We start from the raw sequence: 24,489 nt of genomic DNA, 5'->3' as shown, positions 1-24,489 counted from the left end.
AAGCAAACATGAAATTAAATAAATATTAATGAAATGTCAAAAACAACTTTATTTCATATACTCTTTACTTGCTCTTATGAACATGGCTGTACCTTATGAAATATTTTGTTTTCACCCAATTTCTTATGTCAAATACACCATAGGTTTTTGAAAAGGGAGACATCCTCAGCAAACTGACACAAGAACAGAAAATGAAACACCGCATATTCTCACTCATAGGTGGGTGATGAAAGATGAGAACACATGGACACAGAAAGGGGAGTACTAAACACTGGGGTCTATTGGGGGGAAAAGGGGAGGGCCAGTGGGAGGGGGAGGTGGGGAGGGATAGCCTGGGGAGAAATGCCAAATGTGGGTGAAGGGGAGAAGGAAAGAAAAGCACACTGCCATGTGTGTTCCTACGCAACTGTCTTACATGCTCTGCTCATGTACCCCAAAACCTAAAATCCAATAAAAAATTTAAAAAAGAAAAAAAAAAAAAAAAAGAATGAGGAACAGAAAAAAAAAAAAGCTACTTTTTAAATGATCAAAAGATATTTTATCAGGGAATTATCCATCTGCGCTTCATTGTATTAAGCTGAATAAAAATGATTCAAAATCTTGATTTTTCCCCAAAAAAACATTCATCATTCATTTTCTTAATATGAATTTTTAAAAAGACACTAAACTTTCTTGAAAATAAGATGATTAAGTTTGTTAACAATAAACAATTAGCTTAACTGAAGTAGGGTCTTCTGGGTGAGCAAATGACAATGTGTAACTAATCAGTTCTGGGACAGGATAAGGAGAGGGAGCTGGGCCTTAGGGACTGCATGGTTCACATGTATAGTTGAAAGTTCTGAGGAAGCTCACAGATGTGATCTTTATTAATCCCAATATTTTGCTTTATACCTGAATTTAGAATTGGGTCTTAAAATCAAATGAGATGTCATTGCATTACCATCTGTTGTTTCAAAAATAAGAGACACACTCAGATGTTGTCAATGGCCACTTTAAAAAGATGAATGCTTCTCCTGTTCCAAAGCTGTTTTTGAGATATTTACAGAAGGTTTTTCATTTTAATAGAAATAAAAATTATGAATGTAGGTGGAAATATTCCCAGTAGCCTTGTATCAACTACTCAGAATAAATAAATGGCAAGATATGTTTTACTTCCTAGTGCTCTTCCTCACTCACTCACCACCCCATTGTGATGCTCACAAGGATTTGAGTTTTTAGATGATGGAAGGACAATAGTTTCCCATGCTCAGGCCCAGCCTACAAGTCAACATCATGGCAGAGAGTGGGATCCATTTTGTTCCCAGAGGCAGCCCGTTTATAGGCATTAGTGGTGACATATCTGGCACGGAGATGGGTTGAGAGATTCTACATCATACATGCATGATGTGGTTGCTAGAATGTCTAGAAAAATTATACTGTCTCATTTTCTAGATCTGTCAATCTACCATCAAGCCAAAACATGGAGAGATAGAGGCAAGGATGTTTTCTACCTTGTTTTGATTTTCTTTAACATATACCAAATAATTTTATAGCAATCATTTTATTTTGTCTTCTGAATTGTGCTGTAATTATTTCTGAGCTGTTTATCAAGTTGTGCAAATGTGTGCATGTAGATATTTTTTATTTATGGCTACCTAAAATTCATGGATGTATATACATACCATATATAATCTTGGTATTACATATATGTGTATGTATATGTGTGCATATACAAATGCATACAAGTGATTCAATACCATAAGAGCAATAATCTCAAAAACAGATTTCCAAAGTGTGACTCGTCATGCTTTATTCATATGTCATCCTAACTCAAATTCGAATTCAGGTTTCTAAAACTGGAAGGCTCAGTACAGAAACTCAGGAAATCATGTGCAGGGGTGGGGGTGAAATGTTCTATTCATTCTGACCTGAGGGTTGGTTGCACCTGTCAGAAGACCTCAATTTTAACAGAGCTAACATCCATGACAAGTACATATAAGACTGCATGTCCCTGAATCACACCATTAAATTCCACAGGAGAGAGCCCTTGAAAGGTCTTCTGCTTTAATGGAGGAAATTTCTGCCAATCACAGAAATTTTAAGGAATAACCGTTTTCTCTTGGTTCCACCTTCTCTATCTTCTTTTACCTACCTGTCATGCCTGGATAGGCTATTCTGTGTTTGAATGTCTAAACAAAGCATAGAGGAAAACATTTAAAGAAATAAAAAGGAGGGTAACCATTCCAGCAATTTTTCATCAGAACTTTAATGGTATATCTGTGAAAAGTAATAAATGGGCTATAGTTCATTAGGCAAGAATAAATTTCCGTCCATCATTTTATCTTTGTTTAATTGAATATTTAATTAGTATAAATATAAAACTAATTTTTGAATGTGTGCAGTACATTTAGCAAGAAGGCTGGGTGCTGAGCTCTGTCAAGAAGCACTTGTGCAGATGTGTATGGCCACCTTGCCCTTCGTGTCCTCCTCAGTGTGCTGATAGAAGTGAGTGGGTCATTTGGCATTAGCAAAGGAGTAAGTTCACATTTGCACTGAGCTGGATCTTGCCAGACTGTGCGTATTGGAACCCGCAGACAGAGGCTGCTTTCACATTGATGAATGGGTTTTTTCAAGCGTTCTGCTCCCTAGTTATGAGAAGGGTGACCCGGTCAGGAGACGACTTTATGAAGCTATAAAAAATGTATGTCACTTCGGACTCTCTAATGTCACAGGGAAGGGGGAAAAAAAACAGTGCAAAAATGGCAGGGTAATAAGGCTGTTTTCAATGCTCGAAATAGCTTTCTGTCTACAGGCATCTGTAGCCCTGAAACCTGGGCCATAGAGGGTGTCCTGGATGCATTGTTGTTGAGTGGATTAGAAAAAAAATGTGTGTGTGTGTGTGTGTGTGTGTGTGTGTATTTGGCTTTGTTTGGCTTTGCTTTCCTTCACAGAAATGCTTATGGTGATGACAATAAGACATTTCAAAATGCAGGTCTGGTAGCTCTGTGTCAGAACTAGGAAAGGTGTAATGTCTTTTTAAAAGCAAGCAATCTACTCAAGGTGGTGATGACTTTTAAGTATGCAGAGAAGCCAGAAAGGGGGGCACTACAAAACAAACACATTTTGAAAGGGGTATTTTCATCTAATATTTTATAAAGTCTTTCTATCACGAAGATTTTTTTTTCTTAAAGGGAGGTTTTCCAGGTACACTTGCCCCTTATACCTTCCATTGAATACTCTGGGGTTTATAGATAGGGACATGTCAATTTAACAAAGGCAGCCCTCTGTAGACCCATAATTTAGCATTCATTGAATTCTTTCCTTCCTCTCATCTATATGCATATTTCCCAGTATCAGGTGCTTTCCTTTTTGATATGTCACGCATTTCATAACTCATGTTCAAATGTTAATTTACACAAGATAGGGAACACAGAGGACCAAGGTCAGAGGTTTTGCCTTTATTAAGGCCTCAGTTAGTCACAGGTGAACTTTGGAATGTCTTGACTGGATTCAAACGACTGGTTCAATCTTCCAATGGTGCCGCATCCTCTTCCAATTCCAAGTATACTTTGGTATTCCTTTTCTGGGACTTGTAAACTTCCTCCATTAACACACCTGGAAAGAGGAAAAATATGTAGAAGGATACGAGCTCAATATCCCTGTTAGAGCAAACGTGAGGCTTATAGATATTTCCGAAGAGAGAGGGAGATAACTAAATTTTTCACCCGTAGACACTAATATGACATTTATTTCCCTTTTTCTCATGAAGACGTATGCCTATCAGGTAGCCTTCTGGCCCCATTCTGAACACAGTTGGCCACGGAAGCTGATTTTCCTTGCACTGGTTTCTGTGCTTTCTAACATGCAATCTCTCCATCCTGGTCCAAACTGGTCCAAAGCCCGTGAAATACCTGCTCCAAGAATAGTCCCAAAAGTGTGAAACTACATTGTGCAGCAACAAAACCGCTCAACGAAGTCCGCTCTCTTGAAGAAACAGGAGTATTAGCCATATACCAGGAGCTGGCTGTCCACATAAGCACGCAGAGAGAAATTTCCCAGACAGGAAAATACTGAATCTTAGGGAGGCAGAGGCTACTGAGATTGTCACCCTGCACCAAAAAAATTATGGCATCAGAGCACATTCCAGGACTCCCCGGGACCTCACTAATTAACTGCCCATTCTGACCTCCCTGGGACTTATAAAACTTCATCACCTGTAAAGTCCTGAGCTGTTTTCTCTTTGCAGCCCGAGTGAGCTGGCCTAATACAAGAGCATATGTTCATATTTCAGAAAGATGCCTCATCCTACTAAAGAGTATTTTTTAACTTTACATTAAAATCAACCCAGAAATAAAAGGGGAATAAACAGATACTTGTCTTTAAAGCATTTTATAGAAGAGGGTAAATATGTACTCAATGGAGGCTTAAGATGCAAGTTAAGATGGGAGACCCATGAGGTAAAACAAAATAGAAGCAGATTCATTAAAATTGCAGTGGACACTGAATATAAGAGGGATATCCCTTGGCATTTTTAGTCCCTGATCTTGTCGGCCAAACATATTCTCATGGTTTAATATCATACGAAGGGTGGGTGAGCAAGGAGCATCATCTGCCCAAGGAACAGGCAAGAAGGGGATGCGTTTTCTGTAAAGAATCTTAAAGCAATTGAAAAACTGACTAAAGTAGATCTTTTTATTAACACTGCTTTCCCCTCCCTACCCCAACCCTCAGAACTCTATGGCTATTTTGCACAGTGAAGAATGTGAGTCTTCACAGTATAAAACAGAGAAGTTCTTAAGTAGAAAACTTGTTACTTTTCAGCCTCAAGAAATCAGAAGGTCTAGCTTTGTCACAGCAAATGCTCCCAAGAGAACTCTGAAGACAGATATTTAGTGTGAGGTATCATTTTTCCTGAGTACCCAAGCTCTCCAAGTCTTTTAGTCCAATAGCATAAAACAGATATTTTCTCAAGAAAAATTCCACATCACTTAAGAATTTATTAACAATTTACATAATTGCTTAAGTAATCTGCATAATTGACAGAAAGTTTAATTTGACCCTAGTTCAACTGTAACACTTATGGTTTTAAACTGAAATTGGTATAATTCATTTATGAGAGTAATTAGGCCATGGTGTCTAACAAATACATCACATGCTGCCTGAGGCCCCCAAGACCAGAACATGCTATTAGAATGTTTTATTTAAATATGTCAAATCTGTTCATTTCCTCAGTCACCCATGTTAAACTAGAGCAAATGGCTTATTTGACCTTGAGCTTCATGCTTTTGAGAAAAGGGTATTTGAGGCACACAATTCACCTATTTTTCTAGTCGATTTCAAAAGCCAAAGTGTCTAAAGAAAGGCTAAGATTTGCTTATTTTTCACTTCTGGAAAGTATTCACATTGTATGATAATCACGAAAGTTCTTAAACATAATTTTTTTGTAATAGCAAGCCAAATAAAACCCCTCAAATAATGAATTGTTAGGTTATAACAAGATGACTAATATTCACAAACATGAGAGAAGTGGTGAATTTGTCTACCTTTCCTGAAATCCATACTTCCTATATTGAAATGCTTAATTAATTTAACTAATTGAAGGGTAGTCATCTCAGACAGACAATAATAGTACTGCAAAGAGCCACTGGATTTCTCTACGGAATGGCAGAGATTAATTTGACCAAGAGTTGGTGGTACATAACATCTCTTCACTTGGAAAACATCAGATCTTGACTTAACTTTGTTGCTGCCACTGGTGCAGTGTTAGGGACCTGAAGAATACGGATGAGGGCCAGCCTTCAGTGGTGTGGTTAGATAGACAAAATTGCTCTTGGGAACACTCAAGGGGTATCCTTTTGAAACACGCCCATGAGTATTCCAAAGAAAATCCTATAATGCAGCATCATGCCGGCTACCAGATTCCAACTCTCCAGGCATCTTCAGTCTCTATTCCATTCTGTCCTTTGGACTTTTTTTTTTAATGTTCCTTTTTACTCAGTGATCCTTCAGTCTCTTGCTCAAGTTTTTGATTGCCCTCAATTCTCGTTTTCTTTTAGATTATTCACTTCCTTCTGAATCTAGATTCTCTACCCTGCCCTTAAGTTCCACCAGTTAGGTGACAGTTATGGTTATCATTCAATAAGCATTTCTCCATGCCAAATGCCACATGAGGTATTTGGCATAATTTATCTTGTTTAGTCATCAGTGCAGTTCTGCAAGGTATGTTTATTGTGAAGATGAGAAAATAGAGACTTTAGAGGAGTTAAATGACATGCCCAAAGTGTATAAACATATCCTGAGTTGCACCATGATGTTGCAACCATATACAGAGTTGGAGAGTTCTACTCTGTTACATAACATCTGTGATTATGACATCATATCTATTTTATTGTAAAATAAAATAGGCCAGGTATGGCGGCTCATGCCTGTAATTCCAGCACTTTAGGAGACAAAGGCAGGCGGATCACCTGAGGTCAGGAGTTGGAGACCAGCCTGACCAAGGTGGAGAAACCCCATCTCTATGAAGAATACAAAAACTTAGGTGTTGTGGCACATGCCTGTAATCCAAGCTACTCGGGAGTCTGAGGAAGGAGATCAGCTTAAACTCAGGAGGCAGAGGATGCAGTGAGCCAAGATGGTACCATTGTACTCCAGCCTGGGCAACAAAAGCAAAACTCTGTCTCAATAAATAAATAAACAAACAAATAAATAAATGTAATAATTGCTATTATAGTAATTTAAACAAATACAAATAGGGAAAACCACACAAAATAAACTTATAGCTTAATAAATGGTCATAAGTTGAACAGCCTTCTATTTATCATCTTCGTCAAGAAATGAACATTGGTCAGCGACACGAGAAATCCCTTCTGTGTATTAATCCCAAACACAGTCTCTCTCCCACACCACCACATCATCATACCACCTTCTGACTTATAAGGATCACTTCTTTGCATTTCTTTATAGTTTTTTTTTTTTTTTTTTTGAGACGGAGTTTCGCTCTTGTTACCCAGGCTGGAGTGCAATGGTGCAATTATCTTTATATATTATAATTTCTTTTAAATTTTTATATCTTTTAAATTTCTTTTCGTCTATACATGTTGCAGGTGGCATATTCACAGTATGGCATTTCAGGCTCCCATGTCCTCTGAATTTTGAAAAGTGTCAGGTGGACCCACAGACGTGATGAGAGTCAGAATTGACTCCCTTGGCAAGAGCAAAAGTGGTACTCTGCTCTTTTGACAAAAGGCTTCTAGTCTCTACTTGTCTTTTTATGATGTTACCAATCATTGATGATCAATGTCTAGATTTATTTATTCACTGGAGATTTACAATATGAGAGCTATTCTAATTCTTTCATTATTTTTTATGTGTTATCTAAAATATTCTTTATAAAGATATATTTTTTCCTTTGGCCATGTAATAGAACCATTCATGTAATAAAGCAGGATAAATGCTTCTTTCTCATCACTTTTTATAAAATGAGTATGTTCTTATCATCCTTTTGAAGCAACTAATTACTTTGTTTTTAATTTCCCTATGAACTAATGGATTTAAAACTATTTGATAGTTTTCAATCCATTGTATTTATTATCTTTGCTGATGCTCACATTTTTGCTTCTTTGGCAGTGTGAGTTTTTAAAAATTGACTCTGCAGTCCCTTTGACCCAATCTTGGTAATATTTAGTGAACTTTAATAATTTTCATACTATTTGGTAAGGCCAAATGTTTGAGGCTCACATTATATATTTCTTGCCCCAAATCTGGAATTGCCCTTTTCTCCTTTAGTGAGTGTCATGAATTTGTTTCCACCCACAATTCATGTGAAGTCCTAATCTCGATGTGGGTGTATTTAGAGAGAGGACCTATTGGGAGGTCATTAAGACTAAATTAGGTCATAAAAGTGGAATCCTGATACAACAAAATTAGAGTCCTTGCAAGCAGAGGAAGAGACACCAGAGCTCTTTCTGTTTCTGAAAGACCACGTAAGGATGCAGCGAAAAGATGGCCATCCACAAGCCAGGAATGGAGACCTCGCCAGAATGAGTCTGTTGACACCTTGATCTGAGACTTCCAGCCCCCAGAACCATGATAAAAGTATATTTCTGTTGTTTAAGGCACTCAGTTTGTGGGATTTTATGGCAGCCCTAACAGACAATCACAGTGGGAAAAAACATTTCAACATATGATCTGTGTATTCAAGATAATTACTACTCCTGGGATGGTCACTGTTTCAAACCCTGTTCAGTGGACAGAGCTAGGCAAGCTGGATAGATATGTAGGTAGGTAGGTAGAGAAATACATCAATTCATATTAATAATTCCAATTAAAATTGGGCACTACAAGATTTTACTTAACTGATCTTTGCTATTATATCACGCCACCTTTCTTACAAAACAAAAATTCTGGCTCCTAAGGATATAAGAAATGACAGAAATGTGCTGAGTACGGTAATTCACATCTGTAATCCCAGCACTTTTTGAGTCAATGTGGGCAGTTTGCTTGAGCCCAGAAGTTCAAGACCAGCATGGGCAAGATGGCAAAACCTCGTTTATACAAAACACACACACACACACACACACACACACACACACACACACACACACAGCCCGGAGTAGTGGCATATGCTTTTAGTTCCAACTACTAGGAAGGCTAAAGCTTGAGCCCAGGAGTTTGCGGCTTCAGTAAGCCAAGATTGTGCCTCTGTACTTCAGCCTGGGCTATTAGAGTGAGACCCTGTCTCAAAAAAGAAAAAAAAAAGAAGAAGGTGAAATTCTCTATATTAACTACATTATGTACATTTTTCTCTCAAAATAATAATACAAATATCAACACTCAGATGATTACTGAAAACAGTTTATATTTTTGCATCTGTTCTCATTTTTCCCGGTTTTTTATATGGTACTGCTTTTACAATATTTGAGCATATTTTTGTTACATACTACACTTTCTGCTTTTTAACTCTCATGTAGTCATGGTTATCAAATAACTGCATATTTAATGCTCACAGCCAGTCTTACATCAGCATGTCTCTAGTAAATCTAGACATTTTAAACTCAGTTTCTAGTCTACTCAACAGGAAGATTTTGTTAAAAATTTCCTGAGTTCTTGCATGTTAGTTATAGGTTATTTATACCACTTGTTATATGTATTTAAAAGGCAATTTCTCTGGAAAATGGAAACTTTTCTTTTTATCTTTTGAATAATTACCCCATTTCCCTCTGAAATAAGCATTGATTTTAAAATGATAATAATCTTATTTTATTTCTCATGGAAGTGACTTGCAACATTTTAGTTTTTAATTTGATTTCTCTATTCTATATTTCATGTTATTTTAAAAATGTTAATCTTCTTGAGAAATAGTAGAATATAAATGGAATCTCTTTTGTGAGCACATCTTTCTGATATACTTTAATTGTCTATAGGAATGCGATTACTTTTCTTATTGACTTTTTCTCTCTCTGCATTGCATGGTCTTCAAACTAGATAATTTTGTATTATTTACTTTTATGTGACACTGATTTTATGAACATTCAGAAGGAAGTGCAGTATAAATCTGCTGAGTCCAGTATCCAAAATACATAGAGAACACTTAAAACTCAACAACAACAAAAAACAAACCACATTATTTAAAAATAGGCAAATGTGACTTCAAACTACAGTACAATTCCAAAATAACCAAAACAGCGTGGTACTGGCACAAAAACAGACACATAGATCTTTAGAACAAGTTAGAGAATCAAGAAATAAAGCTGCAAACTGACAACCATCTGATCTTCGACAAAGAAGACAGAAACAAACCATGGAGAAAAAACTTCCTAGTCAATAAATGCTGCTGAGATAACTGGATAGCCCTATGCAGAAGATTCAAACTGGGCCCCTACTTTATACCATATCAAAAAAATCAGCCCAAGATGGATTAAAGATTTATATGTAAAACCTGAAATTACAAAAAGAAATAAAGGAAAAGAAGAAAACCTAGGAAATACCATTTCAGATATCATCCCTGGAAAAGATTTCATGACAAAGACTGCAAAACAATTGCAATGAAAACAAAAATTGACTAATTGGACCTAATTAAATAAAGAGCTACTGCATAGCAAAAGAAACTATCAACAGAGTAAACAGATAACCTATAGAATGGGAGAAAAAAATTTACAAACTGTGCATCTAACACAAATCTAATATCCAGAATCTATAAGGAAGTTAAACAAGCAATAAATAAATGACCCCATTCAAAATACAGGCAAAAAATATAAACAGACACTTCTCAAATGCTATTCAAATCCCAGCAAACATATGTGCTCATCATCATTGATGATCAGAGAAATGCAAATCAAAACCACAGTGAGATACCATCTCACACCAGTCAGAATGGCTATTACTGAAAAGTCAAAAAATAACAGATGCTGGCAAGGTTGCAGAGAAAAGGGAACACTTCACACTGCTGGGGAGACTATAAACTAATTCAGCCACTGTGTAAAGCAGTTTGGAGATTTCTCAGAGAACTATTTGGTACTATACTTATTACCTAGACGAAGAAGTAATCTGTGCACCAAACCCCCATGACATGAAATTTATCTATGTAGCAAACATGGACATGCACCCCTTGAATCTAAAAGTTGGAAATTTTTTTAAAACTAAAACTAAAAAAAAATGAGCAAATTAATTGAATAGACTTTTTTTTCAAAGAAGATATACAAATGGCTAATTAGCACACGAAAAAAATGTTCAGAATCATTAGTCATAAGGGAAATATAAATCAAAATTGTAATGGGATACCCCTTTAGACCCAGTAGGATGGTAAAAACAACAGAAAACAGAAGGTACCATGTGTGAGCAAGAATGAGAGAAACTGGAACCCTCTTCCATTGCTAGTGAGAATGCAAAAGATGCTACCGCTGTGGAATACAGTTTGGTGGTTTCTCAAAAGCTTTCTCATAAAGGTTCTTGAAAGGTTTCACTCTTGCTCTCTAGTTTCTCTGTTTGTAATGAAGGAATTTGGGAGAATTCAAGAACTATGCCTCCTAAAAGGAAGATAATCTGTCTTCACTCTGAATTTAGTGGAATGGTTTCTTCCCAAGTTTTTTCTTACCTCTGCCTTTCTTATGTGCACATTTTCACTGACTTCTCCTCCTCTCAGTGTTCATGCTCATCAAAGCATAGTAATCATTTATATATGTTTAATACGTGCATCATTTTCTCTAATCATTTATATATATTTAATACGTGCATCATTTTCTCTTTTCTGTATATTTTTACATCTTTCCACTTGTTTCCTTGCATACACATTCCATTTTTATCATACTTGCAGTTTTCTAGTGACATCACATACTTTAATTATACACAGATGTTTTTAGCTATGACCTTAAGCTTAATACTTTATCTCTCAAAGCTTTTTAAAACAAAAGTAAAATTTGACAGCTAAGAGGACACTTAAATTCTACCTCAAATTCCAGTTCCAACACTTTTTTCTGGCAACCAAGGTTGCCATAATTAGTTGCTTAAATCTTATTAGTCTCTATTTAATCTATAAAATTAGAAAAAATCATTTTCTATTAACAATCTATATGACTATTTCATGGGTAAAATAGAATTTACTCTTATTTTCAACTAGCTGTTTGTAAGCTCATCACATTAACACCTGGTATGCCAGGCTATGTACTGGTAAGTTTATACTATTCTATATCTTCTGTGTTCTCTCCTGTATTGTGGGGCTGAAAACATGAGAACCACACCTCCCAGAATCATTGAGGCAAATCTGGTTTTAGAGTCAGTCAGAAAAATTAATTAAGATGCCACACAGAATATTTGGAAGGTAGAAGTAAAGCAGAAACAGTTTTTCAATAGCAGCTGACAGGTAAGGGGCTTTGGTAGAAACAATCAGGCATTAGGAAGGGCTGATGGCTTACAGGAATTCTGCTAATCAACCACTTCAGCGCAGAAAGGTGCTGAGATCATTGGTGACTGTTTCCTTTAGTTCCCACTATCTCTCAAACTGAAGACCAAAAAGAGTTTCCCCTGAGATTTGTTTCCTCAAATCATCTAAACGTTTTGTCAGCAACTACAGTCATGCATAGCATAATGATGTTTCAGTCAACAACAGTATAGATGACTATGGTCCCATAAGACTATAACACCATATTTTTATTGTACCTTTTGTACGTTTAGATGTGTTTAGATATGCAAATATTTTCCACTGTGTTACAACTGCCTACAGTATTCAATGTAGTTACATGCTATATAGATTTTGAGCCTAGGTGCAATAGTGTCTAGTAGACTATACCATCTCCATTTGTACAGGTAAGCACATTTGATAATGTGTGCACAATGATGAAACTGCCCAACAATGCATTTCCAGGAACATATTCCTATCCTTAAGTGACCCACGATTATACATCCATCTATTTAATATCTTCCTGCCTGGACCGTCTAGGGAACTTTCTGTTTCTGTAAGAAATTCAAATGGCACACAGAGCATGCTTTTCTTCTGTGCTGGTACATTTCCATTAGCCTACGTTTTACCAAACAGACCAGTTTTGTTAACACTGGAAATCAACTGAAGCATGCATCCCTCTTCTTTTGTGAATTCCAGAAGCTTTATCAGCAATGCCTTAACAGCTACAGCTTCCCAATTGGTGCTTTTATCAAAGCAGTTTCACATTTAAAAGGGCTTTGAATCTGTAAAACTTTCACTGTTAATCTTTAAGTTCTCAAATTCCCAGATTTCTCCAGAATTATCATCTGAAAAAGAAAAGCAGACATCCAGTGTTGAAACTGACTTTCTAGTCACACCCTTAGAAAGTTTTCTTTTTCCTTTTTGACAATCCCTTGTTTATATATTTTTTTATTATCAGCTGTTGCACAGATTAACACATTTTATGTGTTTTATGATTTGTTTTGTGTCCTTCAAAATATTTCTCATCACTTTTCAGCTTCAAATTATGTCCTGGAGGATTTCAAAATGCAACTGAAAGCCCTGGGCATTATGTAGAGAACAAATAAAAGAAGACCCTGAAATGTCAGAGTGGAAGGTAGACAGGCTAGGAACCTCAGGTCTTAAGGAACAGCACATTGGGGAGCTCCTTGAGTTTTCTTTTTGCTTACAAACCAGGAGCTAAAAACGCCAGCAACCCAGAAATGCCAAAGGTCCAGAAAGTAAATACTCCAACAAAGCCCTTATCTTGAGATGTCAAACTGAATTCTAAAAGAATAGCCAAAAGAACTCATTTAAGCAGAAAAAGCAATAAAGAAGAAACATTAAATATAAGAAAAGAAGAAAGTATATGATAAGCCAAAATATGAGTAAGGTCTATGGAATGTGTTTTTTTTCTGTTTCCTATGTTATTATTTCTCCTTCCTGCTTGTGTGTTAAGAAAATATTTTTCTTAAGAAAATATTTAGGATAATTATATTCTAAATGGGGGAAAGTAAAGAAATATAGAGATAGGCAAGGTTTCTATAATCAAAGTCCTAAGATCAGTAGACTCCTATTAATCATGTATATTTAATGTAATACCTAGAAAAAATACTTAAATAGCTGTAAAGGAGACACATTCAAAACACCATAAGTATATCAAAAGGGAGTTCTAAAATATGTTCAAGTAACTCACAGGAAGATAGAAAAGATATGACAGAAACAAAAAACAGAATGAAAAGAATGCAAAACAACAACTTTTCAGACATCATCCTAACATACCAAAAATTACATTAAATATAAATGCTCTAAATGCACCAGTTAAAGTACAAGTAGAGTGATAGTAAAAGGAAGAAAAAATAGATTATACAAACATTAATTAAAGTAAAGCAGTAGTGATTATATTAATATCAGATAATGTCAATTTTAGAGCAAGGAAAACTACCAGATATGAAAGGGACGTTAATAATAAAGTTTACACAAGACTCTTAGAGTCAGTACAAGAAGATATAACACTACTAAGTGTGTGTGTATCAAATAGCAAAGCTGCAAAATATGTGAAGCAAAAACCGATAGAACTGAAAAGACAAAAACAAATTCACAATTGTAGTTAAAAAGCTCAACGTGCCCCTTCTCAACAGCTGATAGAACAGCTCAAGAAATCAGCGGTGATATAGAATAACTCAACAATGTCATCAGCCAACAGAATTCTATGGACATTCATAGAACCTTCATGAAACATGAATATACAGCATGATATACATTCCTTTCAAGTACACACAGAACATATATCAAGATAAAGCATATCCTTAACCAATAAGCAAACCTCAACAAATTAAAAAATGATAAAATCATATGTAATGTGACATAAGATTAAAATAGAACCTAACTAGAAATCAACACAAGAAAGATGACAGTAAAATCTTCAAACACTCAAAAACTAAATAATGCATTTCTAGATAGAGGGTCGAAGAGAAAGTCTCAAAAGAAATTCTTTAAAAAAACTAAATGGAACCAAATTAAAATGAAAAACAAAAAGTCAAGCTAGTGGGAACAGCTAAAGCAGTACTGATAGGAAAATTTATACATCTAAATGCATACATTTAGAAAGAAGAAAATTCTCAAAATAATAATCTCATCTCTCACCTCAAGGACTTGAAAATAAAAAGAGCAAAGTAAACACAAAAGGAAGAAAATAATAGACATAAAACTAGAAAATGAAACCGGAAAAAAAAGACAACAGAGAAAATCAATGAAACATAGCTGGTTCTTCACAAAAAGTCAACAAACAAAACTCTGGCATGACGAATAATGATAGAAGAAGACACAAATTACAAATATTAGGAGTGGGACAGGAAATATTACTACAGATCCTGCAAATATCCAAATAATAAGAAAATATTTTCCATAATTTTATACACATAACTATGACAACTTAGCAAAATGGACCAGTTATTGGAAAAACACAAACTATCAGAAAGTACTCAATATATTATAGACAATTTGAATAGTCCTATAAATATTAATAAAATTATCTTTAAATAAATTAACTCTCAGAAAAGAAATAGGTAGGCATGGATCAATAACCAAGAGAGGTTTATTCTAAGGATACAAAATGGTTTAGTATTCTGACATTAATCCATTTAAGCCATCATATTAGCAATTTAAAGGACATATTGCATGACTGTACCAGCCCATGCAGGAAAAAGCATTTTACAAAATTCAACCCCCACCTCATGATTAAAGGAAACGAATAGACAACTCTCAGATTAGTAGAAATAGAGGAAAATTTTCTCAATTCAAGATCATGTACCAAGAAAAAATCTACAGCTAACATTTAACTTCATGATCAGTAAGTCAGGGCAGAGAACTCAGAAATAGACCCACCCAAATATGCTCAATTAATTTTTGACAAAGGTGCAAAGGGAATTCAATGGAGGAAATATAGCCTTTTAAAGAAATGGTACTAAGGAAATTAGCATACAGTGACAAAACAGAAAAATGAGCTTTTATCTAATTCTCACATCTTATACAAAAATTAACTCAAATGGATCAAGGATTTAAATGTAAAATGTAAAACTATAAAACTTTTAGGAAAAAGAAACAGGAGATTTTTGGAATCTAGGGCTAGGCCAAGAGATCTGAAATTAGACACTAAAATCAAGTTTTATAAAAGAAAAAATTGATAAATTGAACCTCCCAAAAATTAAAAACTTATTTTCTGTGAAACATCTTGTTAAGAGAATGAAAAAATAAGCTTCAGACAGGAGAAAATATTTGCAAACTGACAAATGACTGGTATCTAAAAATATATTAAGCACTCTCAAAATTCATCAGTAAATAATAATGGTAATCCATTTACAAAATGTTGGGAAAAAAACATGAAGAGAGATTTTACCCAAGAGAATATACAGATGGCACATAAGCATATGAAAAAATGTTCAGTTTGATTAGTCTTTGGGGAAATACAAATTAAAATCACAAGGTAGCCACTGCAGACTTGACAGAATGGCTAAAACTTGGAAACTGTGTGTGTGTGTGTGTGTGTGTGTGTGTGTGTGTAGACACACACATGTAGATATATACACACAATACATATCTGTGATGAATTATGTGTATGTATATATTCAAAAGCAAAAAGTAGTCAAAAGCATATATACATATGTATATATTATATAGTCAAAAACAAATATATGTATATATTTTGACTAGATAGAGAAAGAGGAGAGAGAATGTCAAAAGCAAATACTGGCAATGTTGCAGAGAACCTTGATCAGTGCCAGTGAGAATGTTAGATGTTACAGCCATTCTAGAAAACACTTTGGTAGTTTCTAAAGAAACTAAACATGCTGTTAACATGTGAACATGTGCTATTAACAAGTGCTGGATTTATACCAGAGACAGAAAGACTTATGCTTACACAACAACCTGTACATGAATGTTTGTGGCAGATTTATTTATAATAGACCCAAACTGGATATAACCTAGAATGTTCTTCAGTGAGTGATTAAGCTAACTGTGGTTTACAGATACAAAGAAGTATTATTAAGCAATGAAAAAGAATTAATTATTGACACACTCAACCTGGTTGAATCTCCAGAGAATTATGTTGAGTTAAAAAAAAAAACCCTCAGGCCAGGCACGGTGGCTCATGCCTGTAATCCCAGCACTTGGGAGGCTGAGGTGGGCAGATCATCTGAGGTCAGGAGTTCGAGACCAGCCTGACCAACATAGAGAAACCCCGTCTCTACTAAAAATATAAAAATCAGCCAGACATGGTGTCGCATGCCTGTAATCCTAGCTACTTGGGAGGCTGAGGCAGAGGCCGGAGAATTACTTGAACCCAGGAGGCAGAGATTGTGGTGAGCCAAGGTTGAGCCGTTACACTCCAGCCTGGGAAACAAGAGCAAGACTCTGTCTCAAAAAAAAAAAAAAAAAAAAAAAAGTTACATAGTGCATAATTTCATTTACACATTTACATAAGATTCTTGAGATGACATTGTAGAAATGTAGAAAAATGTAGAACAGAAGCAGCATAGGGGTTAAGGAGGGGGTTGAGAGAAGGTGGCTATGGGTGACTTTAGAAGGGTACCATTATAAATCTTTTGGTGCTGAAAATGTTCTACATTTTGACTGTATCAATGCCAGTATCCTGGTTATAATATTTTATTATAGTTTCCAATATGTTACATGGGAGGGAAACTGGATAAAAGGTGCAAGATATCTCTGTGAATCTCAACATTTTTAAAAGTTTAGTTAAAAAATAAAATCATTGATTTTCGTTATAAAAGTATTTTCTTCACTGGGAGTTCCACTACACTCAGTGCTTTTGCACTTCTCACACATGATGAACTTAATAATGCTAAGAAAATGATTCACATCTAAGCCCAAGTACAATGCACATGCTATAAACTAGAAAGCACGACAGATCCACATAAAATTGCTCTTGCTGCCTGTGAGTGGTAGCCAGAGGTGGCAAGCTGTTGGTCTGAGGTAGAGCTTGATGTATACAACTGATTGATTTCACAGTTTTTAAGTATATGATCTTTAGTGTATGTGAAACATATGCTATTATGCCTGGTGCAGACTGAATTTCAAAAATGGGAGTAGTATTATCATTATTATTGATTATCAGGAGTCTCTTAAAAGAAGGAAATAATACAACACATGCTTAAGGATCCCATCATTATGCTTAGGAATTTCTCTGTCTATGCACATTCAATAAATAGCTTTATACCTGCTGTTCTGGGTTCCCCACTTGTCTCTGGTGGATCCATTTCCCATTCTTCGGGCAGGACTTCAACTCCTAGGCACTCTCTGTAATTATCTTATCCTTGCTAAATCCTTTTGATTATCCGTGGTGCTGTGCTCCCCTGCTTCATTTGCTCTACTTACTGCCCCACCCCACATTCCCAACCAATACATACATGCCCAAATGTGAACACACATACACCACTTACTGCCAACCCTGCTTTAAGTGACTATCTTTTACTCATATCTCAGGGCTCAGGTTATATGACTTCATAACAGCCACCTCTTTATTAGGTCGAGTGTTCCTGATAATATGTTAATTAGGTATTTTTATTTATTTATGTATTTATTTATGAGATGAGGTTTTGCTTCTGTTGCCCAGACTGGAGTGCAATGACACTACCTTGACTCACTGCAACCTCTGCCTCCCAGATTCAAGCGATTCTCCTTTCTCAGCCTCCCAAGTAGCTGGGATTATAGGCATACCTCACCACACCCAGCTAATTTTTGTATTTTTAGTAGAGGCAGGTTTTCACCATGTTGGTCAAGTTGGTCTCAAACCCCTGACCTCAGGTGATCTGCCCTCCCCGCCTCCCAGAGTGCTGGGATTACAGGAGTAAGCCACTGCACCTGGCCTAATTAAGGGTTTTTATATGACTTCTTTGCTAGAATGTAAGCTTTTGGAGGGTAGATTCCATAACTGTTTTCTTCATCACTGTGTTCCAAGTCCCTAGGTCAAGGTCTGTCTTAGAAAGGCAATCAACAAGAAGACATCCAGTGATGTATCATGCTATTCTGCAGAGGATGAAGATGACATGATGCTGCGGTGCCAGGGGTTGGGAGCGAACCATGAGTAGTTTGAAAGTATCAAAGGAAAAACGTTTAGTTCACATAACATATAAATTTAAAATAAATCTTTATTGTTATTTTTATAGAAATTTTGTTGCCTTATTATTATGTTTCTTATCAAACAAGTGAATTAGTAGACAATGTTTGTTTATATCAGTTTACCAAGGTATAATTCAACCCTGCTAACATTTTACAAATCATTTGAAGTTTTATTTTCTATGTTTCATTAACTACATAGTTTTTAATTTTTGCCATCATGTCTGTATTAGGTTGTTCTAAAGACCTGAGGCTATATAATTTAAAAAGAAAAGAAGCTCAACTGGCTCACAGTTCTGCAGGCTATACAAGCATGGCACCAGCTCTGCTAAGCCTCTGGAGGCTTCAGGGAACTTTTTACTCATGGCAGAAGGCCAAGCAGGAGCAGGAATAGAGCAGGAATGTTACATTCAAAAGTAGAACCAAGGGGGTATATATTAAACAACCAAATCTTGCAAGAACTCACTTACTATCATGAGGACAGATCAAGCCATGAGGAATCTATCCTCATGATTCAGTCACCATCTTCAACACTGGGGATTACAAAATGTAATCCCCAGCAAGAAACTTGGACGAGGACAAATATCCAAACTATATCAATGACTATATTGCCTTGTATCTTCAACTGTCCAAAATAGATATTTGGCTAGTTCATTGAGCTGTAAAAAGTAGTGAAGTATTACAATCTAGAATAACAGCATAAATAGAAACAATACCTGGTTCTCCAGTGTGAATACATATTGTGAACTTGTATGCACTGTTATAATTGAATTTGATCCGGCGGCCAAAAAGAAGTGTGATAAAAGCATGACAATGAATATCTGAAAATTGAATTTCATAGTACAAATTAACCTTTCATTGGTCCCCAGAGTGTTAACTAGTGCAAAGTTCAGTCAAAGAGTAACAAGAAACGGGAGCTTTGTGTTCTTAGAAAACATAATCTGTAACCTTTATGATAAGCCAATCTAGTTCTGTTTTTTTCTCTCTAAAATGAGCACAAAATACCTGTAATGCTTTTTAGTAAAAATAAAGAACAAACTGGAATGACAGAAGGGTCTTTTAAAGTTATGCATCTTTCACCTTGAATAGCTACTAGTTACATAGGAGACTTGTGAAATTGATCACATGTTAAAAATTTATTCTTGGAAGGAAAACAAAACTATAAATTGATAATTTTTTTGAGGTGGAGTTTTGCTCTTATTTCCCAGGCTGGAGTGCAATGGCACAATCTTAGCTCACTGCAACTTCTGCCTTCTGGGTTCAAGCGAGTCTCCTGCCTCAGCCTCCCTAGTAGTTGGGATTACAGGTGCACACCACCACACCCAGCTAATTTTTGTATTTTTAGTATAGATGAGGTTTTGCCTTGTTGGTAAGGCTGGTCTCAAACTCCTGATCTCAGGTGATCCACCCTCCTAGGCCTCCCAAAGTGCTGGGATTACAGGCATGAGCCACCTCGTCCAGCCCATAAAATTATTTTATCAAGTAATATGATTGTTGTGTAGGTAACACTGATCATGAGGTGGGAGCTGCAGTTCTATGTCATGGGTGTCCTTGCAACTCTGCCATGGGCATACATAACTTACTTGGAGCCAGAAAAAAAAAAGTTTATTCTCTCACACCTCCCTCCATTGTCTTTCACCCCTCCAAACTCAAGCAGTGGGGCTTGCTATTTCCTGGCCCCTGAATTGAAAGCTAATTTGAGTCCTGTAATTCTCAGACTTGAAAAAACATCCTCTAATCTTTAAGATTTAAATAATCTTTGTTCAGGAATTAAGTGCCTAGTCAATAAGTAAAAACAGATTTCAAGTAAGCTCCTTCTCTACTCTTGGTTTGAGCCAGCTGTGATAGTTTCACACAGAATCCACGATAAGTGGCTACTACCTCTTTATTCCCTAAAGTTTTTCTTCCTCTCCCCCATCATTGTGAGCTGAGGAGGTGTTTTTCTCTTGGCTGCGGTCAGTATGATTTGCTTTCCTCTGGCCATGGTGGATATTTTGAGCTAACTCTGTTTGGTCTCTAATGGTAGATAAATTCTACTCCTTGTCTGGGGCCTAGTAAGGATTCTGCTATTAGCCCCCACTAGATCTTAGAGTCTACTTCTCATAATAAGAACAATTTAGTTTCTTTCAAGAAGTCACTCAGGTGTCTATCAGCTGTACTGTGTTTCATCCGATGTTAGTTCAATATTTCCTCCAGGCAGTTCATCTGGGAAAAAATATGTCTCCAGGCTGCTCCCTCTCCCTTCTTAACCTTGTCCCTGTCTAGTCTGTAAGAAAACTCTCACTGATTCTGGCGGCTTCATGAGTGTAAGTGCAACAGGCTTCTAACTTGGGCCATTTATTTCCCCTTCTTTCTCCTTTGGCCAGTAATGACAGACTTTCCTACCTAGATTTTCCTCCTGGTTAATATGTACTTAGCCTCCTATTTTTATATTTAGTCTACTATGTCCCATCTTAGTCTTTGAAACTTTAAGAATTATATACCAAAACTCTAAGTAATCTCTTTGAAGCCTACCTCAACAGATTTAAGATAAGGAGAATTCTTTCATTCCTCTGCCCTTTAGGAAAAGGAATGAAAAAACCTTGCTGTGGCATTAAAAAAAAAATTATCCAAGAAATCCTCCAATTTCTATTTTAGATTTTATAGTCTACGGATAGGCGATAGGAGAAGGTTGTTAAACAAGTTTTTATGTATACCCTTTGCAAATCCTGAAAAGATGGCCTAATATCTTTTTTAGGGAATATGGAGTTGGTGGATGGTATTTTTATGGATGGGTAAGGGGGAAATCAGCAAAAATTGAAATAAAAACCCAATTTTAATATTCTGTTCTATATAATGCATGTGTGAAAGGTAAGTGCTTGATGAAGTTGTGTTTATTGCTGAAAATCTGTGCTCCTGAAGATGTGATTATTTAATTAATTATTGATCACTGGGCAAAAGGTGTAAGATTATAAAAGTCACATTGGAACCAGGAACAACAGACCACGCTCTAAGTGTGCAGCAGTAAACACCATTGTTATAAGAATAAGTAGGTTGTAGGAGACCAACAGAGAATAGTTGGCCAACAATTTTACCCCAATCTGCATTCAGTGTTAAGAAGTGCTATACAAAGTTGTTACTATGGTAATACTGAGGCTAGTCTCTTCAGTGTCCCAGAGGAAGAAATTATTAGTGAAGCCAAGGATCTGATTTTCCAAAGAAAACAATATTTCATCCATGCTAATGAAACTTTATCACTTGGGTTTATTAACTGTAAAACTACATAAAAATGCTTTTTTCATGACGTGGATAAGACCTGGAGATTCTTTCTATGATTTCAAATGATAAATATTCGTTATTCATTATTTTGAATTACCTAAACCTAATTATAGAGTATTCATATCATGATTGTTATTTTTGAACAGAAAAACAAAGCATTCACATTTCAAGTAGGCTCAATGTTTTTCATTTTGACAAAAATAAACTGATGATATATTATTGAGGCTATTAAAAATATTTTAAATTCTGTGCTACACATAAAGAAATCTTTTCCAGGACTGAATACAACCAAGAAAGGATTAAGAATCCAATGCGGCCGGGCGCGGTGGCTCAAGCCTGTAATCCCAGCACTTTGGGAGGCCGAGGTGGTGGATCACGAGGTCAACAGATCAAGACCATCCTGGTCAACATGGTGAAACCCCGTCTCTACCAAAAATACAAAAAATTAGCTGGGCATGGTGGCGTGTGCCTGTAATCCCAGCTACTCAGGAGGCTGAGGCAGGAGAATTGCCTGAACCCAGGAGGGGGAGGTTGCGGTGAGCCGAGATCACCGAGATCACACCATTGTACTCCAGCCTGGGTAACAAAAAAAAAAAAAAAAAAAAAAAAAAGAATCCAATGCAGCCATCTCCCATTCTGGCTTTTGAATGTCAGACGAGATTGAACATGGCATCTGATGATGCGCTAGAAGGAGTCTTCAGGGAGAAACATCTTCATAATTCAGAGCACACATTAGATCCAAATTTCCAGAATTGTCTGGCAGATGCCACCAAACAGTTGCTGCCATTACTGATAATCTACAATTGTGACCTAAAATATTTTCTAATTTAGTAAAAAGAAAAAAACATTAAAGTGATAAGCAAACATATGATAGTTGAGCCAGCTGTAGTTTATAAAATGTTTTCCACAGCTTTGAGACTATTATTTCCCTTTCCTTGTTCTAAGAGGAATATTTCAAATGTTTTACTCTTGTTACTAAATGGGATATCATGCATTTTATTTTATATAATTTCCTAAGGTTTGTGTTCATTGCTAAATGCCCATTATATGACATGAGCTCCAAGATCACCACTGATGCCATTCCCCACCTTTGTAGACCCATCTCCAAGTACTCTGGGCAATGTGTAATTGTGTAAAATTCGTGTCAGATCCAAAGAAGCAGAGAAAGCGATTTGCTCTTCAGCCACTGAACATAGTAATGCTTTTTGCAAAGATCCCCTCAATTATTTTCAGTTAATTGTCATCTTTGGCCTCAGTTATTCCTTTCAAAAATCTTATGTCATAGGTTGAGTAAGTTAAGTATTTCTGTACTACAAATGGAGTAATTGAGGGTGAGAGAAATTGAGTGACTTGTTGCTCTCTATACAACAAATTGTAATCGAAACCAGGCTCCTGCGCCTTATACATTATCACCAAAACATTGAGAAGCACAAAGATCATTGGCTCTGAGAGTGAATGAGTCTTAGCATGGTAAGAAATGTGAAAAGTACAAAACTCTAACACATTTTAAAAACTCATCGTCATTCTTTAAGAATTTTAACTTTCTGCCCATCATGTTCATAAGCCTCCGCTCTCCACTCCTTTTTTTTTTCCAATAGACTACATAAAATTAATCTATAGTTTTAAAGTTAGGAGTTTCATCTGGGGCACCAAATATCAATTACACACAGTTCACTAAAATGAACAATTAGTGTCTATAAATGTATATATCCATCTGTATATTTGTAAGTATTATTTTTAAATGAAACAATAGGAAATTACTGATTTTATTTAAAAAACTGGCCATATTCCTCACACTCATTAGAATGGCTACTGCCAGATAAAGCAAAAAACAATTGTTGGCATGGGTGTGGAGAAATTGAAATGCTTGTGCACTGTTGGTGGTTGCCACAGACTGAATTGTATTTCTCCAAATTTATGCAGTTAATCTCTAACCTCCAATGTGACTGTATTTGCAGATAAGACTATCAGGAGATAGTAAATTTAAATGAGGTCATATGGACGGGGCCCTAATGTTATATAGAACTTGTGGCTATAGAAGAAGAAAATGAGAGTCTCTCTTTCTCTTTCTCTCTGCATCGTATACATAGTGAGAAGATGATGGCTGTCTGCAAGTTGGGAAGAGAACCCTCACCACGTGAGGAACAGACGAACCCCTTAATCTCGGACTCTTCAGCCTCTAGAATGGTAAGAAGATAAATTTCTCTTGTTTAATCCACCCAGTCTCTGATACTTGTTATGGCAGCCTGAACTGACAGATAGAGTAGGAATTTAAAATGGTACAGTCAGTAGGAAAGCAATCCAGTAGTTCCTCAGATAATTAAAAATAGAATTACCATAAAATCCAGCAATTCTCCTTATAGGTATATGTTCAAAAGAATTGAAAGCAAGGTCCCAAAGAGATATTTGCACACTCATCTTCATAGTAGTATTTATAATAGCCAAAAGGTGGGAACCATTCAAGTGTCCATTGACAAATGAGTGGATTAACAAAATGGCGGCACATACCTACAGCTGAAATATTATACAGTCTCAAAAAGGAAGGCACTTTTGATACATGTTATCACATGGATGAACATGAGGGCATTATGCTAAGTGAAATATACCAGTAACAAAAAGACCAATACCTTATGATTCCACCTATATGAAGTGTCTGGAGAAGTAAAATTTACAGAGACAGAAAGAAGAATGGGTGTTCC

At 36.1% G+C, this 24,489-nt stretch overlaps 1 long non-coding RNA gene across 1 annotated transcript in view; it reads right to left on the bottom strand.

Moving 5' to 3' along the window:
* Positions 1-1,757: 1,757 nt before the first annotated feature.
* The window catches only part of LOC103793614 (uncharacterized), a 201,320-nt gene continuing 178,588 nt past the window's right edge, over positions 1,758-24,489 (bottom strand). Inside the window, exon 3 of the long non-coding RNA XR_001912111.4 lies at positions 1,758-3,594. This is a non-coding gene — a long non-coding RNA (uncharacterized LOC103793614). The remainder of the gene's footprint in view (positions 3,595-24,489) is intronic.

Source organism: Callithrix jacchus, chromosome 6, assembly GCF_049354715.1.
Source record: "Callithrix jacchus isolate 240 chromosome 6, calJac240_pri, whole genome shotgun sequence".
Taxonomy (NCBI): Eukaryota; Metazoa; Chordata; class Mammalia; order Primates; family Cebidae; genus Callithrix; species Callithrix jacchus.
This window is presented reverse-complemented; position numbering and strand designations above follow the sequence as displayed.